We start from the raw sequence: 12,504 nt of genomic DNA on the forward strand, positions 1-12,504 counted from the left end.
AGTCAACATGCTTAAATACTTGACTGTAGCTAGAGGCACTTTTTTGGGAAAACTAGAACCTTTGGCACTGTGGTCTCTCTAGAAGATGCTGGATGCCAGTGGAATCACCTCTTGGTCTTCCCCAAGCACTCTATCTCCTGATCCACTAGACTTTGTCAAGCTCCCATTCCCAGAGACAGAGCTGACTCATCTACCTACCTTACCTTCTCACACGATGGACCATGTCTCCTAAAGCATGGGTTGAATTCAATCCTCAATCTATTGTGTTGTTTCTGTTGTATATTGTGTCCAACTAGAGAAACTAACAGACAGAATAGGTTCTGATAAGTGGGGTCACTGCTGTAAGAAGCCTGAGCATGTGGGTCACAGGCCATGAAATGGTTATGTGGGAAATTATGAAGGGATTAAAGCTAAAGGTTAAAGCAACCCTTCACACCCTACCTGATTGACACCACAGACTAAGTGAGTCATGACAGCCTGCCTAACTTCTTTATGAAGAAGCAGAGAGGAAGGTGAAGATACAGGAGAGGGCAATGGGCTAAGTTGGCTTGTACAGAAGGAGGATTGTTTCATGTTCTACAGGACAAAGGTTCTAGTACTGCCTTGGGCTGCTGTGGAGATAGAATTCACCTTGACAAAAAGAGGAGTTTGTTAACAGGAAGGAAGCTGTGGTGGTTTGAAAGAAAATGACCCCCCAAAGGAAATGGCACTATTAGGAGTTATGGCTTTGTTAGTATAGGTATGGCCTTTTAGGAGACCAGTTTCTGTTGCTCGCAAGATGTAGAACTCTCAACTACTTCTCCAGCACTATAACTGCCTGCACACTACCATGCTGCACCATGATGATAATGGACTGAACCTCTGAAATGTTAGTGAGCCACCACAATTTAAATGTTTTCCTTTATAAGAGTTGCCATGGTCATAGTATGGCTTCACAACATGGAAACCCTAACTAAGGCAAAAGTTGGAACCAGGGCCTGGAGTGTTGCTGTGATAAGCCTGACCATGTTTTTGTTTGGAGAAATTTGTACTTTGGTGCTTTGGGTTAGAAAAGCAGTGGATGATTTAAGTGCTGCTTAATGGGCCATCCTATAGCAGCATGGAAGACAGTGGTGCTGAGTGTGACCTGATGAACTCTATGGGGCTGGCTCAAGAGGTTTCAGAGAAGAATTTCAGTAGTTGCCTAGAGATCATTCTTGTGATATTTTGATGAAAGAAGTGGCTGCTTTTTGCTCTTGTTCAAAGAGTTTGCCTGAGGCTAAAGTACAGAGTTTTGGATTAATTACATTGGCAGAAAAAAAAAATCTCCAAACACACTAGTGTAGACTCTGTTGTGTGGTTATTAGTGCTAACTCTGAAGAAGATTTATAATGAAAAAGAACAAACTGAGCAAATAAAAATATAAAATGTACAGACTGAGAAAAGGGAAACTAGGACATAGAATAGAGCTAAATCCTGTATTCAAGGAGATGAATGGATTAAGAAATGAAATAAAGGGAATGGTGACCTCAGGGCAAGATCCCACACAGCTAAGTTTCCAACTCCTGAAAGGATCTGAAAAGCTTCGAGCCTGGTATGATGGTACACACCTTTAATCCCAGCACTGGGAAGGCAAAGGCGGGCAGATTTCTGAGTTTGAGGCCAGCCTGGTCTACATAGCAAGTTCTGGGACAGTGATGAAAACTATGGAAAACAGAAAGCTGGTGAAGATGTAATTGAATAAAGGTGTCATGTTCCAGTCCCAGTAAGCAGCAGAATTTGGCAGCTTAGGCCACCTGGTTCTGGAGCTAAGGATAGAAGAAAGAGGCTTAGTTGGCTCATACAACTAAGAGAAGCCACTGAGGCCAGGCATGTGTCAGAGGTATCCCTGAATGGAGGCACAGAGATGTCATTGCATGAAGCTGTGAAGGTAAGGCCTGGATTTCCTTGGAGACACAACATGTTAGAGATAACAGAGCTGCAGGATACCTGCCAAGGAAAGCTTCTACCATGGAGTGGAACCAGAGCAACAAAAAGAAGTCTGTTACACTCAACAAAGCTGAAATCAGTTGGAGATTTGAAGAGCTTTTTGACATCAGACAAGGAGATGCAGAGTTTGGGGTTTGCCACCCTGGTTTTCAGTCTTGCTTTGGCTCAGTAGTTACTCACTGCTTCCTCCCCTATGTATTGGAATGGTAATGTATATCCTGTGCCATTGTTTGATGGAACTATGAGATCAGTTTTTTATTTTTATTATTATAGGGGATTACAGTGAAGAGATTACATGAATCTCAGAAGAGACTTTGAATATTAGACTTTTAAACGTTGAGACTGTGATAAACTATGGGGACTTTGAATGCATTTTGACATTATGATATGACTATAAGCCTTTGGAGCCAAGGGGTGGGATATGGTAGTTTGAAAGAAAATAGCCCTCAGGGGGGAGTGGCAATATTAGGTGGTGTGGCTCTGCTTGAGTAGGTATGTCCTTGTTGGACCACTTACTGTTGCCTACTAGAATTCTCAGCTACTTCTCCAGCAGCATGTCTGCCTACATGCTGCCATGTTCTACTATGGTGATAATGGACTGAGCCACCTCAAATGTTTTTTTTAATAAGAGTTGCCATGGCCATGATGTGTTCAAAGCGATAGAAACAAACCCTAACTAAGATAGGAGCACAACAGAAACTACAGTTGTAGAGGAGATGCTGGCATGCCCCATTTCCCTAGCTACTTACAGTTCTCCACATTGGAGCCTGAATAAACAACTGACTTTAGTTCAGAAGGATAAGCTGAAATCATATGCATAAAACACATCAGTAGCAGGGCAGTGGTAGTGCACGCTTTTAATTCCAGCCCTTGAGACGCAGAGGCAGGCAGATCTCTGTGTCGAGGCCAGCCTGGTCTACAGAGCGAGTTCAAGGACAGGCTCTAAAACAATACAGAGAAGCTCTGTCTCAGAAAAAAAAAATACATCAGTAATAACTATTTGTGTCTCAAAGACACAAAAAATTGGAATAGCCCCCTATATTTTATTAGATCGCCATGGCCTAAAGGTTGAATTGAACAACACTAATTGCAGAAAGCTTATAAGATCATGGAAATTGACCAATGGCAAATTGAATCACCCCTGTACCCCACAAAATTGGAAAATATAAAAGAAATGGACAATTTTCTGGATAGGTACCATATACCAAAATTAAATCAAGACCAGATAAACAATTTAAATAGATCTATAACCCCTATGGACATAGAAACAGTCATCAAAAGACTCCCAATCGAAAAATGCCCAAGGACAGATGGTTTCACAACAGAATTCTACAAGAACTTTAAAGAAGAGCTAATGCATATACATTCCTTTAATTGTTCCACACTATAGAAACAGAAAGAACATTGCCAAACTCTTTTTATGAGGCTACAGTTACCCTGATACCCAAACCACACAAGGACTCAACTAAGAAAGAGAATTACAGACCAAACTCCCTCATGAACACTGATGCAAAAATACTCAATAAAATATTGGCAAACCTAATCCAAGAACACGTCAAAAAAAGTATCCACCCTGATCAGGTAAGCTTCATCCCAGAGAGGCAGAGAAGGTTCAATATATGAAAATCTGTAACTATAACTGGCCATATAAATAAATTAAAAGAAAAACACATATGATCATCTCATTAGATGCTGTAAAAGCCTTGGACAAAATCCAACACACCTTCATGATAAAGGTCTTGGAGAAATCAGGGAAACAAGGAATATATCTAAACATAATAAAAGCAATATACAGCAAAGAAACAGCCAACATCAAACTAAATTGAGAGAAACTCAAAGTGATTCTACTAAAACCAGAAACAAGATAAGGCTGTCCACTCCATGTCTATTCAATACAGTACTAAAAGTTTTAGCTACAGCAATAAGACAAAAGGAGATCAAGGGGTTATAAATTGGAAAGGAAGAAGTCAAACTTTTGGTATTTTCGGATGATATGATAGTATACATAAGTGATCCCAAAAATTCTATCAGGGAACTCCTACAGCTGATAAATACCTTTAGTAATGTGGCAGGATACAAGATCAACTCACAAAAAAAGCAGTAGCCTCCCATATATAAAAGATAAACAGGACAAGAAATAAATCAGAGAAACATCACCATTTACAATAGCCACAAACAACATAAAATACCTTGGGGTAACACTAACCAAAGACGTGAAAGACCTATATGACAAGAACTTTAAGGCTTTGAAGAAAGAAATTGGAGAGGGTATCAGAAAATTGAAAGATCTCCCGTGGTCTTGGATGGCAAGTATATCAAAAGCAATCTTTAATGTAATTTCTATTAAAATTCCTGCACAAATTCACAGACCTTGAAAGAACAGTACTTCATATGGGAAAAAAACAGAATAACCAAAACAATCCTGTACAAGAAAGGAACTTCCAGAGGCTTCGCCATCCTTGACTACTACAGAGCTATAGTAATGAAAACAGCTTGGTATCGGCCTAAAAACAGACAGGTGGACCACAAAGATCCTGATATTAATTCACACACCTATGGACACCTGATTTTTGACAAAGAAGCCAAAATTGTCCAATGGAAAAAAGAAAGCATCTTCAACAAATGGTGCTGGCATAGCTGGATGTCAACATGTAGAAGAATGCAAATACATCCGTATCTATCACCATACACAAAACTCAAGTCCAAATGAATCAAAGACCTCAACATAAATACCAGCCATACTGAGCCTCATAGAAGAGAAAGTCGGAAGTAACCTTGAAGGTATTGGCACAGGAAACCACTTGCTAAATATACCATCAGTAGCACAGCCTCTGAGAACAACAATAAATGGGACCTCCTGAAACTGAGATGCTTCTATAAGGAGAAGGACACTGTCACTAAAACAAAATGGCAGCCTACATACAGAATGGGAAAAGATCCTCACCAACCCCATATCTGACAGAGGACTGATCTCCAAAATATATAAAGAACTCAAAAAACTAAATATCAAAATATCAAATAATACAACAGAAGAATCTCAAATGACTGAAAGACACTTAAGCAATTGCTCAGCATCCTTAGTCATCAGAGAAATGCAACTCAAATCCCATCTTATGTGTGTCAGAATGGCTAAGATTAAAAAACACTGATAACACCTTATGTTGAAGAGGATGTGAAATAAGGGGAACACTACACTATTGGTGAGAGTATAACTTCATTTATGTTGAAGTATTTGATGCACTTGGACTTGAGTTTTGTGTATGGCGATACATATGGATCTATTTGCAACTTTCTGCACATCAAGATCCAGTTATGCCAGCAACATTTGATGAAAATGCTTTCTTTTTTCTATTGTAAATTTTTGACTTCTTTTAAAAAATCAGGCATTCATAGATATATGGATTAATACCAGGGTCTTCAATTCCATTCCAATGATCCATGTGTCTATTTTTATGCCAATACCAAGTTGTTTTTATTAATATAGCTCTATATTAGAGCTTAAAGTCAAGAATGGTGATGCCTCTGGAAGTTCCTTTCTTATACAGTATTGTTTTGGTTATCCTGGATTGGTTTTTTTTTTTTCCATATGAAGTTGATTATTGTTCTTTCAAGGTCTGTGAAGAATTGTTCTGGGATTTCCTACATATGGAATTGGGATAGGGGGATGGGAGGGGAGGGTGGTTAGAGTGCATGTGAGAGGGCAGAGAGGGTAATAGGGAGGGAGGAAGGGAAGAAGGAAAGGAAGAAGGGAGGGAGAGAGAACTGGGATCGACATGTAAAATAATAAATTAAGTTTAAAAAAATGCTTTGACTCCAAGACTCCAAAATTTAAGTTCAAGGACAAGTTACTGGGGAAAAAGATTTCTATTTTTGTTTCCACAGAAAATGAAAAGCTGTGGATTCCTTCCAGACTAATGTGGTTTGATCAAGCCAGACCACCTGAAACAGAGTACCAGGTGATCCTACATTCAAAACAGCTGGACAAAGCAGCCTGACAGACTACAGCCAGGATTTCTGCATCTTCTTCGAATCCCCCATGACAGCGCCCCTTACCAGCAGGAAGTAATTTGGAAAGAACGACACCCAAATTCCCAAATATTGTCTATAAATGTTTGTTTTCATTTAAATGAACTTGGTTATATAAAATAATTTTTAAAAAAAGAATTGTTCTGGGATTTTGATGGGGATTGCATGAATCTGCAGATTGCTTTTGGTAAGTAGTATTTTTTGCATCAATATTTATGAAGGAGATTTGTTTGTAATTCCCTTTCTTTGTTGCATCTTTGCATGATTTGGGTGTCAGGGTAGCCTCATAAAAAAGAGTTTGGCAACATTCCTTCTGTTTCTATTGTGTGGAATAATTTGAAGAGTATTGGTATTAGCTCTTCACTGAAATTCTGGTAGAATTCTGCACTGGGCTTTTTTGTTGCTGTTGTTGGGAGTTATGGGTCTGTTTACATTATTTATCTGGTTATGATTTAATTTCGGGATGTGGTATCTATCCAGAAGATTGTCCATTTCTTTTAGATTTTTGAATTTTATGGAGTACATGTTTTCAAAGTATGACCTAATGAGTCTCTGGATTTCCTCGATGTGTGTTGTTATGTCCCCCTTTTCATTTATGATTTTGTTAATTTGGATATTCTCTCTTTGTCTTTTGGTTAAATAAGGGTTTTTCTATCTTGTTGATTTTCTGGAAGAGCCTACTCTTTGTTTCATTGATTCTTTTTGTTCTAGAGCTTTTAGGTGTGCTGTTAAGTCGTTAGTGTGAGGTTCTTCCTAATTTTTTCTCTTATAATCCTTTTTAATTTCATTTTACATTCCAAAGTTCTCCCTCCCATCTTGCATCCTGCACCCCCTCACTTCCCCCCTAGCTCACTTCCTACGCATTCCTCCAAAAAGTCATCCAACAGGAAATAAATACAAAGCAGCCCAATTATTACTAACTGTGGTGCCTTTCTTGCTAGGACTGGTTCATGACCAAAGGTGATAATTAATTCTTTTCACCCATTTCTGCCCACAATCTCCTGATATAGATTGATGGATGGATGGATGGAGGGAGGGAGGGAGGGAGGGAGAGAGGGAGGGAAAGAGGGAGAGAGAGAGAGAACTTTGATGAGTACATTTAAAGATTCAAAGTAGAGCTGACTGTTTTTCATAGATAAAAGTTTAAGTTTGTGATTCATTTAAGATTCCTTGTAAGATTACCTTTCAAAATAAGTAATAAAGTAATTGGTCCTTTCTCTGTAACTGCAAAATGCAGCCTGTCAGTAAAATAATATCTTGCTTGCCTACACCATTAATCTACAGCAAATTGCTTGGGTATGAATGTATGTAGGTTTTGGGGATATTTTGTTTTTCACATGTAATATTTAAAATGGTTAATCGTGTAAGGAATATGGAAAATATGCTGTTTTTTACTTGTATTCATTGTAATCCATTCACTTGAAAAATAGAATGTAACCATATTTAATTTTTATATTGCCTGAAATATTTTGCTGGAGTTTGTAAGCTGTAAGGGAAAGAATAAAGACAGAGCTAAAAGGAGAAAGAAAAATATCAAGAATAAAGATAGATGGAGAAGTAAAACATCAAGAGAGACAGAAGTAACATTTCTGGATAGAGATAAGAAAAGAGAACATAGAATATAGAATCAGAATATAAAAAAAGAACAACCAAAAAAAAAAAAAAGGTCTGAGAGAAACCATCAAGAGAGTGTGTAACAAACAGGAGACCACTTCCTGAACATAATACCAGTAACATAGACACTGAGATCCACAATTAATAAATGAGACCTCCTGAAACTGAGAAACTTCTGTAACACAAAAGACATGGTCAACAAGACAAAATAGCAGCCTACAGAATGGGAAAAGATCTTCACCAACCCCGCATCTGACAGAGGGCTGATATCCAAAATATACAAAGAACTCAAGAAACTAGTCAACAAGACACCAAATAATCCAATTTAAAAAGGGGATACAGATATAGAGAATTCTCAATAGAGAAATCTCAAATGGCTAAAAGGCACTTAATAAAGTGCTCAACATCCTTAGCAATCAGAGAAATGCAAATCAAAACAACTCTGAGATACTATCTTACACCTGCCAGAATGGTTAAAATAAAAACCAACAACAGTTTGTGCTGGAGAGGAAGTGGAGAAAGGGGAACACTCCTCCACTGCTGGCCGGAGTGCAAACTTGTACAGCTACTTTGGAAATCAGTATGGTGGTTTCTCAGGAAAATGGGAATCAGTCTACCTCAAGATCCAGCAATTCCACCCGGGCATACACCCAAAGGATACACATTCATACAACAAGGACATCTGTCTAACTATGTTCATAGCAGCATTATTTTTAGTAGCCACAATGTGGACAAAACTTGGATGCCCAGAAACTGAAGAATGGATAATGAAAATGTGGTACATTTACACAATGGAATACCATTCTGTGGGAGAAAAAAAAAATGGAATCTTGAAATTCACAGGCAAATGGATGGAACTAGAAGAAACCATCCTGAGTGAGGTAACCCTAAGAGAGACATACATGGACCCTCAAGTAGGGTAAAGGAACAAGATCTCCTAAGTAAACTGGGAGCATGTGGTGGGGAGAAGGAGGTAGCAGAAAAAAGAGGAGAGAAGAGGAGGAGGGAAGAGAACATGAGGGATCAAGAAGGTCAAGTTGGGAGAAGAACAGAGGAGAACAGGAAAAGAGATACCTTAATAGAGGGAACCATTATGGGCTTAATGAGAAACCTAGCACTAGGGAAATGTCCAGGGATCCACAAGAATGACCCCAACTAAGAATCTAAGCAATAGTAGAGAGGCTACCTTAAATGCCCTTCCCCTGTGATGAGATTGGTGACTACCTTAAATGCCATCCTAGAGCCTTCATCCAGTAACTGATGGAAGCAGAAGCAGACACCCACAGCTAAGGACTAAGCTGAACTTCTGGAATCCAGTTATAGAGGGGGAAAAGTGATGAGCAAAGGGGTCAAGACCATGTTGGGGAAATTCACAGAAACACTGAGAAAGTAGGAGCTCAGGGAGCCCAGTCTGACAGCAGGGGAACCAGCATAAGACCAAACCAGGCCACCTGAACATGGGTGTTAGCTGGGAGGCTTGGGAAGTCTATGGAGCCTCTGGCAATGGAACTAGTATTTATTCCTAGCACACAAATGGGCTTTGGGAGCCCATTCTCTATGGAGAGATACTCTCTCAGCCTAGATACACGGTGAGGGCCTAGGTCCTGCCCCAAATGATGTGACAGACTTTGATGATCCCAATAGGAGGCCTCACCCTCCCTGAGGAGTGGATGGGAGGGTGGGATGGAGTATGGGAGGGAGAGAGAACTGGGATTGGTGTGTCAAATGATATTGTTTTTCATGTAAATAAAACTCAATTTTAAAAAATGGAACACACTCTCACCCACCTCCTCTCCAATCCACCTATCTCACTCACAAGTGCTCGTTTCTGCCATCATGTCAAACCGGGGAGAATCAAAAGGCCCTTCAGTAATGGAATCACCAGATTAAGCACACTGCCACATCCAGAGTGTGTGTCAGCAACCAGAGCAACTTGGCTGTTGTCAGAAACTGACACAGTAGAACGGAGTGGTGGCACATGCCTGTCTGTAATCCCAGGTCTTGGGAGGCAAAGGCAGGTGGATTTCTGTGAGTTTAAGGCCAGCCTTGTCTACAAAATGAGTCCCAGGACAGGACAGCCAAAGCTGTTATACCGAGAAACCCTGTTTTAAAAAAAAAAAAAAAACCTGGCACAGTTTAAGATAGAAAATACAGTGGGGTGGGGGCTCAGTTCAAACACCAGGTACCATATCTGCAGCGGTGTCTGCATGCTGTGCTTGCAGAGTGGAACAAGCATGCTCCCCCAGCACAGCTTCCTGTGTCTGACATCATACTACAGTCAGGGAGGGATGACCAGTGAGGGAAGCTGGGGTAAGCTTGTGCGGCACCCTTCTCCATACTATTCCATACCATGAGCTTAACTTCCTGAGACTGTCATTTGCTTTTACTTTTTATTATAGTGTTTAATATTTTGAGACAAGTTCACATGCAGCTGAGAATGTCCTTAAACTTGATAGGAAACTGAGGGTGACCTTGAGCTACTGATCCTCCTGCCTTCCACCACCACCCCGCCACCCCACCACCCCACCCCCACACCCTTGGGTTCTGCGATTAAAGTTGTGTGCTCCTAGATTCACAAAGACAACATTTTAAGTTTTTGTTATTGTGTTTTGTTTTCTCCTCTCTGGTGTGGACCTATGAGCACAGCCTGAGGCAAGGAGGCCAGACACCACAAAAAGCCAGGGAACATCTCAGGACAGGACAGTGGAGACACATCAGTTCTTCTCAAAATGGAGCTGGGAGCTTGTATGGAGTTTGCAGAAACAGGAAAGAGGAAGGCACCAGGAAGCTCCCAACAGGAAGGAGCGTGGACTGTCTCCATCTTATTAATCAGATCTATGCCTTACTTTACCCATTCCCTTGAAGACTCCCAAATCTCAGCTTCCAGCACCAGATAGCTGGAGACCAACCCCAAGTGGGAATGAAGACAGAGAGGTTTTTAAGAGGACACAGAGAAGCCCCGAGAAGACTATGGGGGCCCTCTAAGTCTCCAGCCTTGTCTGAAAGCCCCCATACCATCCCCATCTCCCTTTCTTAACTACCAAAATCTCTGAGGTTATGACTCTCCTGGCTCCAAGGAGCTCTGTCTGAACCTTCTATTTTATCATTTTGGAGATCCTTGAGAAAGTGCCCAGAATTCAGGAAATTTAACAACCACAGAAGAGAAAGTAAGACACCATGCTCTACTTTGTGTGTTGTTGAAGAATATTCTGTGTGTCAAAACCAACCTATCACAGCAGAGTGCTCCAGGACACAGACAGAGAGCAAGCACACCAGACAGGAAGTACACTCATTTGGTGGTAACACAAGCTATGACTACACCTTACCCCATTGGTGGGAGCTGGACCTCAGAACTTGATGAAATTGGCTAATTCATAATTGCTGAGAAAAAGAATACTGTGATAAGAAGTCTCAGGAGTGTACCCAAGGCTTGGCAGATAGCACACACATGGGGTATCAGGATGGTAGAGGTTTATGGAATATTGGCTAATAGTGGCTTATTCACCTTTAATAGAGGGGGTAAAAATCTTGCCAGGTATGATGGCGGGCAAAGGGAAATGGATCTCTAATTCCAGGCCAACTAGGTCTAGTAGCAAATTCCAGGCAAGCTAGGGATACACAAAGATCTTGTCACAGAAAAAAACAAGATTATTGTAATGTGAGAAATGGAAAGCCAGCCAAGAACACAAAGGACTTCAGGGCCCAGAAACTGTTTATGGAACAAGATAAATGAGGTTCTAAGAAAGTTAAGTGTGGTAGCATGCTTGTAATCCTGGCGCTGCAGAGGTAGACGCAGGAGGATCAGGAGTTCAAGGCCACCCTTGGCCACATAGGGAGACTGAAACAAGCTGGAGCTACCAGAGATTCTGCCTCAAAAAAAAAAAAAAAAAAAAAAAAAAAAAAAGTAACATTTGGCCCTGCACCTCACCTGGGTAACACAATAAAGCCAACCTTGCTAGCAGAGGTGTGTTTAAGCCAGCCCTGAGAGTTGTAAGCATGGGAGAGCTGGTCCCACTACTCCTCTATCATGCAGTGGGGGGGGGGGGGGTGAGAGATGCCCCCCATGACCCCTCATCCCTTACCACCTACAGACAAGAGAGCTGATCCTGCATCTTACCAGCTGCAGCACTTAGGAAATCAGGTCCTGCCCCTAGCCTAGGCAGCACCGCAGAGCTGTCCAGTGGTCAGAGGTGAGGGTGACCCAGCCCCAATGTTATGAGAAAAGGAGAGATGTCCCAATTACTCATCAAACACGTGGTAGCATGGGCACCCCCCACTTACCACCCATCAACCCCTGAGACAGCTGGCCCCAGCAGCATGAGAGAGGGAAGACTGGGAACTGGAGCAATGGGTTAGAGGTTAAAAGCACTGACTGCTCTTCCAGAGTCCCAACTGCATGGTGGCTCACAACCATTTGTAATGAGATCTGGCGCCCTCTTCTGGCCTGCAGGCATACTTGCCAGCAGAATACTGTATATATAATAAATAAATCTTAAAAAATATAAAAGGGTGAGAAGGCTGTCCCTACCTCTCATCAGCTGCAGCACTCAGAAGAGTGGCCCCTGCCCCTCACCTGGGCAGCACAGTAGAGCTGGCCCTAATGGTGTAGGTGTGAAAGAGCCAACCCTGAGAACACAAAAGCAGAACTGGTCCCACCCCTCGCTCATTGTTACAAGAGTTGAATTGGCTGGGGCAATGCTGGAGGGCTCACCCTGGTGGTGATGACAGGTGAAAACTGGCTTGTAGACCAACCCTACAGCTGCCCAGGCCCGGATCCAGGGTTATCACTTGGTGTGCCCTGACATCTACCCACCCCATCTATGATCTGCTGGAGCGATGTCCTAGAAGACTCTCAGTGAGGGCCCATCATGGACAGTGTAGCAGAGGCTCAAACCA

Source organism: Phodopus roborovskii, unplaced genomic scaffold (genome assembly GCF_943737965.1).
Source record: "Phodopus roborovskii unplaced genomic scaffold, PHOROB, whole genome shotgun sequence".
Classification (NCBI taxonomy): domain Eukaryota; kingdom Metazoa; phylum Chordata; class Mammalia; order Rodentia; family Cricetidae; genus Phodopus; species Phodopus roborovskii.